Genomic DNA, 11,350 nt, shown 5'->3' on the forward strand with positions numbered 1-11,350 from the left:
CTCAATAATTAACGTTCTTAAAGTACAATAAAATGTAAATTCACTGATTGTCAATTAGTAAGACTAAACTTTTTTTTTTTACATAATTTAACAATTGTCTTTAATTTCAGAAGTTGACAGAGATTTTCATAATATTTAGAGTTACCTTTTAAACTTCCTTCTATAAACTTCTGACATCAGTTTGATTGAATTCTATCCAATTCTTCCTGGCCTGTATAACTAAGTCAGGTTTGTAGGCTGCCTTGCAATCATACACACACACACACACACACACACACACACACACACGCACACACACACACACACACAGAGCTCTGCACACAAATTTTCCATGTCACTGGCATAAGGGCTTTAATGGACACTCTAAAAAATCGACTATGCTGTTCTTTGGCAACTTCGTAACTAATTAGGATCATTTTCCATTTGGAAGTCCCATTTAATCCCCCGTGGCTTCATCTACCTGAGTGATGTTGTGAGATGTTTCAACATTTCCACATAATGTTCATGATCAAGTACATCAGTCCTTTTTTGCTGTAAATATTCCTCATGGCATGAGTCTACCCTGTACAGTTGGGATGGTGCTCTAGCACTTTTACCCTTTTTCCTTCAAATATAACACTGGTCAATATGGCCAAACCCTTAAATTGTAGTTTCATCAAACCAAATTTCTCTAATTATTGTTTTGTGTCAATCCTAATGGAGATAAAACACTAAAAGCCTGATTTATTGTCAGACAGTGCACAGACAGATCAGTTTATCTAATGTACAATCAAATAAATTTTGTCCAGTTAGCCAGAGTACATTAGATTAACTCCCGTTAATCTGTACATATTTACACTTATTCAGTCAGAAGCTACATGGAATTGATGTCTAAATATCTGACCCAAACTTTGTTTCAATGATAGGATGTCAAAATGTATGTCTAATATGACAAATTAAGAATTAAATAAAACGTATGTAAACAGGGTAGACTGCAGACACAGAATGTACCCAACTAACTCATGAATCTGTCACATAGCACAACTATACAATGGAGATCTGTGCAGGGTGAGTTAATCATTGTCATACATTTTAAAGGCCCAAATACCCAAACAAAGGGACCTCTGTGGTCATCATAAAAGACATTCTGTATGTCAGTGTTATAACATCAAAATTCACTCACATCCAGCGGTAAGGTCTTTCAACAAGCAGTGTGTGTCACAATCATGGCAGATCCTCTTGACACACACAACATAAAAACGATTTACAAGATACAATTTAAAAATGAAAAAAGAGAAGATTATATCAAAGATAAATGACAGAATAATAAAACTGATCCAACTTACCAATCACCACTCCTCTGAGTGAAACGCAGATTTTTATTCTGTATGTACCTTCATAAACTCCCTTCCTGTTTCACTGCTAAATTGGGAAGTAAGTACAATAGATCACAAGACACGGTGGCTGTAGACAGCAACAACTTCTGTTAGAATCGGAGTGTAACCTTAGGAACAGCAACTATTTTGATTTATTGTGACGATAAACTCAATTTGTCCTTGGCTTGGCTTAATGCATTGTTGGGATTTCTATTTTTACTATGTTTTCCAGTTTGGGTTTAACTAGACCAGCAATAAATTAAAATGCACTACTTCATTTAATTGGTGTCCTGAAGTTGCCTAGTCAATAACTATAATAGGGTTTTTTTGTTGTTGATTTTTTTTGTTGTTGCTTTTTTGCTCTTAAGTGCAGTATTTGTGTTTGTGAGGTTTTGACAGAACTGATGTACAGTGCTTAAATATTTTATCACTTATTTTTTAACACCATGAAAACACTATATACAATGCTAAACTGCTTTCGTGTTGCACTGGTAATTTAGTAATTTAAGGTAATTTAGCCCTTTGATTTGACTGGAGTTGGAGACCTCTGACATAGAGCCTAAGAGCGCTTCCTAGAGGTCTAAAAGTTGATTCCGAATTGATCGGAAAACAGATCAGACTTCCTCATCATTTGAATGACTCCAAATACTAAACGTTGCGGTGAATAAATCTTCATCAGTGCAGACAAAGTGCCTGCATACCATATCATGATATTAGGTATCAAAGTTTACATTTTTTAATTATTTATTTTACAATGGCTGTTATACTCTAATTGTATTGACTGAACAATTGAAAGTTGTGTAGTTTTTACATGTTTGACCAAGTTTGTGAAGCTATTGGTGTATTTAAGTGTGTTGTACTGGTGCAGAAGTATAAAATACATTTGTAATTCAGTACATTTATGCCTGTGTTTAAAAAATGAAACATTTTAAGCCAAGTCAGCTGTTTTTTCTGTATTCAATCAGTGGCATTCAATACTGAAACTCAGATATCAGTATTCGAAGTGAAAAATGTGGATCGGTGCATCCTTAGGAAATAATAGTGGAAACTAGCAAAATGATGGTGGGAATTTTAAAGAGGTGTTTGACTAACTCAAACCAATGAAGACTTACCCATCAATTACTAAGAAGGATATAAATCATTTCCATATCCCTAAATAAATGCATTTTAAACTACTAGAGGTAGATTTAACTTTGGGTCTCTCAGATGCTCTTTGTGAGAGGCCCACAGACTTTTCCACCACTGCAAATATATAACTACTTTTACATAAGAATAAATTCATTTCCTTTATTCTATGTTCACAATTCTGGACAATAAATGAGAATTTAATCTGTTGAAAGTATTAATATTTGCAAACAGCAATAAAACAATAATGAGGCACACCTATTCAGCACAAAAACTGCCAATGTATAACTACTAATAGAAAAGGCTGTAAAGACGGAATCAATTAATATCCCACAATGATTCCAGGGATAAATGTTAAAAATGATGCATTCAAATCATTTTCCAGGGTTAAGAAATGCATGTCCAGAGTATCATTGCTGGAATGCAGCAGGAGGATTTCTCTGCTTGGTCTTTCTAATCTTATCCATCCATCCATCCCACACTGTTTGTGTAGGCATGTCCTACACATAGAGCAATGGTTGCACTTTATGCAGCTGTCTTTACACTGACTGGGCTGGACTGAGATTAAATAAGGGAAAACAGGAATATCCAAACATATTCCAGCTTGTTGAGACTTTTCAGGCTACTTTCACAGCTACTTTTAGATCACTGTGCATCAGAAAAGTGATCTAAATCAATTTTAATATCTGTCTGTTTTTAACCCTTTACATTCTAGCTATTACTTTCTGTAGGACGTTGTGTGTGTGTGTGTGTGTGTGTGTGTGTGTGTGTGCGTGCGTGCGTGCGTGCGTGCGTGCGTCCGTGCGTGCGTGTGACCTTGCGGTTGCATTAGTGGTTTGCTAACCAACATTCCTGATTCCTGAGGTCATTCCAAAACAACAGCAGCATTCTTAACTTTTGACTAAAGCCGACACTGGATCCTCTATCTCGCTTATTTTTTCCACTTAAATTCATGACACCTCTGAAAAGAGCTTTGCAGTTTTTGGTAAAATAATGAATCATGCAAATAGAAATTATTGAGCTTGTTTTAATTTATCATGCAATTAATTGATTTATTGCTTGTCATGACAGGTCTACACTCATGTTTTCCTATAACATGTCGAGATACAGCACTTAGTGAACCCTACTTTTACAATGACCTTCTTTGTGGCGTGACCTTCCTTGTGGATGGTGTCAATGAGCGTATGCTGAAACACTGCCAACTCAGCAGTTTTCCCCATGATCATGTGGACCACAGTATAACATTTCTGTAACAAAATCCTTTTTAGTCGGCCCGATGTAATATTGTATTTTCCTGAGAACAGAATCACTGAAATGAATGTAACTGTAATTTAGATGTGACAATTCTTGAACATGGCATTTATACAAACTCTATCATGTAGCTGTCAGTCAGTCTTAACCGAGACAGACTGGGCCAAAATGGAAATATTTCTCTTTCTGTTTGCGTGTGTGTTTACATTCTGCGCAAAAAAAATGAGCTGTTCAGATCCTAAAGGACTGAGAGGAGTTTTGCCGAGGAGGGAGAGAAACAACACATGGATTTGTGGCAGCTGAAAGATGACGTCGCTATGGACGCTATGCAGGGAGCTCACTGCCCTACTGTACGGCCAGAGAGAGAGAGAGCATGACCAGACCAGACCTTCTGGGCCAAATGTCCCGGGACTGTTCTGCAGTCACAACATGTGCTTGTTACGTTAGAGTTGCAAATAAAATCATTATTCATTATTCAAACTTGGCCTTAGCAACAAGAATTGCGGAGGCAAACTCATTTCGAGCTTTACAAAAGGTCCTGAGACAGAAAGCTGTTTTGAACTGGACGGCATTGTTTAATGAGTAAGCTCAAATTAGATGTAATTGACTTTAAATCTGCCTGCTTAATTGCATTGAAGTGGTTGTTCCGGTGCTATAAATAAACTGAAAAGATCTGTTATGTAAAAACATTTTGTATAAATTACTGCCCTCCACTATACTCCAAGCTGCACATGATTCATGAGGTGCTCATATTTTTACCTCACCTACATTTTAATGACACAGATAAATAATTATTTCATCCCGGACCTTTTTTGCAACAAAGGAAAGAGGGCCACATAAATGGCAGCTGTAGGAGTAAGTGAGTCACTGCGTGATGGTTTCTGCTCAACCCAACCAATAATTTGATCCAAGCCATTTTTAAAATAAAGAAATATGAGCCCACATTCAAACTCAATGGCCCTAGCGGAAATTTGATGAGGCACCGTCACTGCGGAAATCTATCAGCACTTTATGAATACAAGCAAAACAAACTTACCATTCCCAGAGACACTAAGAAATACTAAATAATTTAGAAGGACAGAAGTTGGCTAGTCGGTTAAGTTTAAGTTGTGATTTAGAACTAGTTAAAATGTTAAATTAAATAAAAAAATGAAGGCGTAGTAGTCGTTTGGGTGAAAAACTGTCATGATGGGGAAGTTAAAAGAGAAAGGTTTCAATTACTGACTAAAGCTGCTGGGATTTTGTACAACATTCACACCTTTGAAGTGAATGTTGTACACTTCTGATGCTCTGTCCAAGTAGTGTGTGTTTATTGGGATCATGAATGTGGAATTCCCACTGTTCTGTTGAATCATAACTGCGTATGTGACTTTTCTGAGATGTCTTTGTTTTTATCTTGTTCAAAATAAAGGATAAATTAGCCACCTTATAATGAAAATTCAGTTCTTTATAATTTCTCCCTATAGGTCAGGTAATTATTAATCGAACTAATCCGCATAGATTTCAATTTGAGATTCAGCCAAAAGCAAAAAGTACCCACTTTCAGCCAAGAGGTACATTATGAGAAATAAGCTTGTTTACTTAAAAACGACAACTAATTGTTTTAACAATAAATATATGTCACAGATAGGATTATCACGACAAACAATTATATTTTTTCTTAGCAGCACATTTAACAGTAATTCTAGATCAGTGGTTCTTAACCTTTTTTGAGGTACCGAACCCCCCAGTTTCATATGCGCCTTCACTGAACCCTTCTGATAAGTACAGAAGCACTCCGCAGCACTGATTGGCTGAGCGATGTAACGTGATCCTCTGCAGCAGCGCTGATTGGCTAAGCAATGTAACGTGATCCTCTGCATTAAGTGATGGCAAAGCGGGGTGTCATCACGACTTTACACAGGTGTGTCTTTACCTCCGCGGCAGAGGCTCCGCCGAACCCCTGAGACCGACTCACCGAACCCCTGGGGTTCGATCGAACCCAGGTTAAGAACCACTGGTCTAGATCTTCTGTTTCAACTAAAAACAATTAGATCTTAAAGCACATTTTTTGTTTTTCAACTTGACACTGAAAATTTTACTGGAGCTCAACATGCTGGCCGATTCCTAGCAGCATCAAAAATTTCACACTCCATCCACACATCTAATATGACTGGAAAGGCGGTATATGTAAGTTCAGTCCATTTGGTCCATGCAGTCAATTTACTTACAGATGAAGGTGTAGTCTCAGTGATGAAAGCTGAAGCTGAATTTGCGAGAGCAGACTGCCGGCCTGAATGACAGAAAACACACATATTACAAGGATACAGATCACATTGTTTTAACAAGATAGCTGACAGACTCCGTCGTCACTATGAGCCAGATTTTCTTTCTGAAGTACAAAAAAATGCTTGTCACAGAGAATGAAAATATGAGTAGAATAACCACTAATTAAATGACAATGCTATAACAAAAGTGGCTGTAATACTGTGATCTTATTCAGGCTTTTTCACAAAAAAGCTTCCAGTTCTTAACACAGGCTGGTGCCAGAGATACTTCTTAAGTGGTTCGGGAAAAGAACTGGTTTGCTTTTCCATCACCCAAAAGTCAATTTGGAGCCACATCATTATGTCACCATGAATGTCTCGGTAATTTATTTGTTTTTGTGAAATGTTGTAGAGCGTGGAAACAATCTAACAAAACAAATATTGTTTATGCCAGAATCTGACTCAATATCTCCACCTTAATTTAATACCAATGCTTTCTAACTCTAAATAGATGGAAAATGGAAGCTAATAACACAACCCTAATTTCACTAAAATTAGGGCTGTCAATGTTAAGGCATGTGATTAATCTAAAATGTTTAACACATTATTATTATATAATGCAGATTAATCTCACATGGAGGTTTATCTTATTTAAAGCAGCACATCATGAGGTTTCTACTGTAGTCATTAATGCAAAGTCGCAAACACAAGTGAAAAGATGAGTGAAGCGAGAAAGTGGTGCACTCAGCGGGAAAATTTCGCTTTTAAAAACACCACAAGAGTAGTTTGCATTAAAACAAGTTGGTATGTAGCTGACTTATTACTGCGGTGAATTATTCTTCCACCGAACCGCAACCACTTTATAGCCAACATTTCTAAATTAACATCTGAAATAAAATGGTTTCTTTTAAACCTTCCTGAATATGAAAACCTGGAACATAAATACATTTGTTTTGAGCCAATTTACTTAATTTACTTTGTTTTTAACGCTTAAAGCTTACAAAGTTGAGCAGGGGGATTAATCACAGCTCTAGAGTATGATTAATCTGATTACATTTTGTTATTCGATTAACAGCACTCATTAAAATACGAAGCTAAACTCAAGTGTGTTTAGCAATGTTTTCATTGGCTGCTGTTCCCAGTGGGCCCGCCCCCTATGTAACTCCTGACGTAAGCAGATTTTTCCTTTGGTCCAGCAGCAAACGGGGACTACAATAGCTCTTGTTTTCTGTATTCAGGTCGGGGTTTGTCTCATTTTAAACATTAGTGAAAAAAGCCCACTAACGCCAGGTAAGCACTGGAACCAGTTTGATGGAAAAGATCCCCGGGAGGAGAATATCAACAGTTGCATGTGACGTATTTGCAGTACAAATTCAGCAGTCTCCATCTGACAGTTACAGGAAGCACACGAACAAGAGAACATGACAGAACGCTCTGTGTATTCACTGTTAGCTGAATGAACAGCATGGCTCCCAGGACTGACAAACAGTCAGTCTGAAACAACAAAAGGCCATGTACACATCATCAGGAAGTCAAAAGCATCAACAGTCCCTGACCGAGAAGGCAGCATAACATCAGCATTGACGCCACCAAGCAGCCAATCACTGACTCATCAGTCTGGCAAGCGCTTTGAAAAGCAGCTGGATGTGCGGTGTTGTTTCAACACACATTGAGAATAAAAGCACAGTGATCTGTTGAGGTCACACCACCAACCCCACCAACATACACAGACCACACAAAAGCTCTGGGGCAGGCTTAAAGTGAAATACTGCTGAGTTTCTGATGTGTAAAGCTAATTTGAAAGAGAGTAAAAGTTGCAACCTGTTGCCGAGATCTGTGAGAAGAATGTCTATAAATCTGATTTACATAAGAGAGGGAGATATCATTTTCCAGTCATGAATCAATGGCTTGTGTTGATTAATAGAAATGTGAATTCAACTGAAGCTCCTTCAAATGAGAGATTGGACATTTAAGAATCACCAGTCCTGAAACTAAACAATACTACTAACTCTAATTTGTTTGCCCATTGCTTTTACTTCTATTATTTACGGTTGTGGTAAAAGAGAGTATGGCGACTTTTAATGTTTTCATGAGGACACGATATACTGTAAGTGATCTGGTCTTTACCAAGTCTGACAAATGTTTAAATATTAACTAAAAAAAAAAAAAGATTCCACTGTTAGTATTGATTAAACTCTGAAGAAATTCAAATAGAAAAGTAAATTGTAATTCAATAGTTGGTTTAGTTACTGGGTATGCCCCATTCACACAGCAGCATGCTACTCTAGCTAGTGCACTGATTGCAGTTTTCTGGCCAATCACCAATCTTTAAAAAGCCTGACCTGTCAATTCCAATTCTGGTCGATACGAAATGTTTGTGTGAAATGTTGCTCAATGTAGCAAGAAAGTTGGTGAGTTGGTAACACTGGGGTGAATATTGTTAGCTGCAAATGTCCAGATGTGACTTGGTGGGCCAGTCCGACAGTCAAACCTTTCTCAGGGCAGAACAGAGAAGGACAGTGGCTGATTTTTCGACCTTTTCTGAGGTAGATAAGAACGTGAAGCCGACAATATCGGCTTCATGTGTAAGTATTGGCCGATTATTGATCTTCTGGAATTAAAGAAACTGGTACCGATAAACTGGATGACTGATGAATTGATAGATTTCATGAACAACAGAAGCAATTCATTTTTATAAACAGGCTATGGCACTATTTTTGAACAACTTGAAGACCATCATTCTACTTTGAGAAAAAAATATTCCCAAGTAAAAAAACACTTCAGATATTTCACCATGTCTCAAGGTGCAGATATCACAGCAAATTGGCCCAAAGATCAGACCATGTAGCAATCAGAGAAACTGACAAAGCCACAACAATGCAATATCAGTTTGCACCGGTCTCACTTAGCTTGTTGCCAACATTGTTGCCAACTTAGCAACATTGTTGCCATATTTGCCTGCGGTAAGCCCCTTAAATTTGATATTTGATATCAGGCAGAGCGAATATTGACATTACTCAACCGACATTAGTAAATAATTTCAAAAAGTTCATTGCTTTCTTCTACTGAATCACAAATGATCAAATAAACAAATTATGCAATGATGTCATCTAGCGACTTTTAAGATAACCAGTAGCTGCTTTCCTTGCTGAGGAGTTGGCACCAGTGGTTACTATGGCAGTACAATGACAAAAAGATGGAGAAACTAAGAGTTGCCAAAGCCTCTTCCTTTTAAAAAGAACATGATGTCAAAGTTCCATCCGAAAGAATCATTAACCATCTTCAGCATAATGTTCCTTGGACAGATGAGAATAAAGTAAAGATGCTTAAGCCAAAAGACATAATACAAAATTAAGCATATTGGCAAAAAAAAGCAACACTTAGAAACGTTTAAGCATTGTGGTGAAAGGGTGACAGGCTTGCTTTAGAGCTACAGGTTTGGAGGTCTCTGCAGTTATTGAGTCAAACACAAACTTTTCTGAATACCAAAGCATTTGAGGGTCTAAAATGTAAATGTAGCTCACTCTATACGAGTGATCTTTATATGAGCCAGTTGCCACAATACAACTTGACTCTCAAACATTGAGGCAAATCTATAGTAGAACGGCACAAAAAAAACCCAACACGGAAAACAACTGAATGTTAAGAAATGGTCCAGTCAAATTCCATAGTGAAATGCTATTTTGGGACTTTAAGAGAACTGGACATGAACAAATCTACTTTCCATTGTGGTTTTACGAATGATAACAGTCTGAAATTGACTTTGTACTCTTGAGGTTAGGTGAAAAAACATCAGATTACTTTTTTTTATCATGCTCTGACATGTAAAACTTTACAAGTGAAAGAGAGTGTACTATTTTGGATTTTTACATTGATTGTAATGGATAAGGAACATGAGATGAACACTATAATCAGTTAGGTGTAAATCCCCATTTGCGCTCTCTGATTGATATTTCTGCATGTTATAGTAAATAGGGCAGATTCCCCCCAACCAGATGATGTCATAGCCTAAAAATTGCACATCCACTCACACAGAGTTGCAACATAGTATCATTTTACCTCAAAATCTTACACAACAGAGCAGCTGTTCAATTATTTGTTACAAGCTGTATTGTTTGTCAAAGTTTTAAATATTTCAAGCAAACACTTAAAAGAAAAAGTAACAAAGATTTTCCTGCTGACTCTATAAGCAGATACATTAAATCCCTTCAGGGAATCTATGTTGATTTTACAGCCTACTTAAAGCTATCTATCAGCGTGCCCTTTAGGTTAAACTCATTTGCCTGTTCTCTCATTGGTAAATAAACTGACTGATTCTCTAATGGCAGAAGACAGTTTAAAGACCAAACAGGCCAACCCCTCCCTTACTGTGCTAAACACTGACCCAAATGTTTCTTTTTGCATCTTCTTTACCTGTCTTAGATCCTAAGTACATATCTCAGACACTCTTCAAATTTAACTCCATTTGATTGCAATCTAAAAAAAAACATGTCATTATCATGTTACGGCTGGTTAAGAAAAGTCTTTGAAACGTGACACACAATGAAACGGAACTGTCGAAAGGAAGAGAGATGCTTTCACCGCAAAGTGGAAACAAAGATAAGGAGGGCAGCAGACTAGAAACGCAACAAACCTTCGTAATTGACTGGTTCAAAAGATGTTTCCTGTAAAAAGTGTTATCTGCGCATCAAATGACGGAAGTATATAATGCTAACGTTTTCACAATAGGACTTATCTGGATAAGACTTAGGAAGATGCCAAATATGTCAAAACTTCAAAGAAACGTCGCGTGAGCTCCAGGCTGGCGGCCGAAAAAAAACAAAAAACACAATAATTTGACTCATAAGAATAAGTTCGACAAAAAGCTCTGCGAGGCAAAAAATATTTAAATTTCTAAGAGCTGCTTTACCGAATGAATTTCCTCTTATCGGTGGTGGTTTGTGTCCTCCCTCCGACAAAGCTGCTGTCGCTCTGCTCCACGGTGCGTCCCACCGCGAGCCTACCGAGGCACGCGCCCCTTTTTATCAGGTTCCATTTGTCCCATTCGCGCTCGTTCCCCTTCACGACTCCACGTGCAGATCGATTGGCTTTAACGGCAACCACGTAAATCCCCCTCACAACCCCTTTTACCAATGGCTTGTCATCGTGCGCACGCTCCGTGCGGCCGCTCTCCCACTTCCACTCCAGCCTGATTCTATTAGATTTCCACCCAGAAGGGAATGAATATGTCTGTTTGAAAGCAACAGCCAACCGGCTCTTTGTCTGGAAACCTTCCTGACACTTGCAGTTTACGGTCTATACACTGTAATAAAGATTTTTGATTTTTCTTTGCACTTACCTCAAGAATAACAATAACTAGCCCAGTGATTTTAT

The 11,350-nt window shown here is 37.7% G+C and overlaps 1 protein-coding gene across 1 annotated transcript in view; it reads right to left on the reverse strand.

Moving 5' to 3' along the window:
- The window catches only part of LOC103140006 (cAMP-specific 3',5'-cyclic phosphodiesterase 4B), a 68,655-nt gene extending 57,559 nt beyond the window's left edge, over nucleotides 1-11,096 (reverse strand). The window contains exons 1-2 of the mRNA XM_007554915.2: nucleotides 10,887-11,096; nucleotides 5,942-6,003 (exon numbers count right to left, since the gene is read on the reverse strand). The gene's annotated coding sequence lies outside the window, so the exon portion shown is untranslated. The remainder of the gene's footprint in view (nucleotides 1-5,941; nucleotides 6,004-10,886) is intronic.
- Between the last annotated feature and the right edge of the window lie 254 nt (nucleotides 11,097-11,350).

The sequence above is a fragment of the Poecilia formosa genome, unplaced genomic scaffold (assembly GCF_000485575.1).
Source record: "Poecilia formosa unplaced genomic scaffold, Poecilia_formosa-5.1.2 Scaffold67, whole genome shotgun sequence".
Lineage (NCBI taxonomy): Eukaryota > Metazoa > Chordata > Actinopteri > Cyprinodontiformes > Poeciliidae > Poecilia > Poecilia formosa.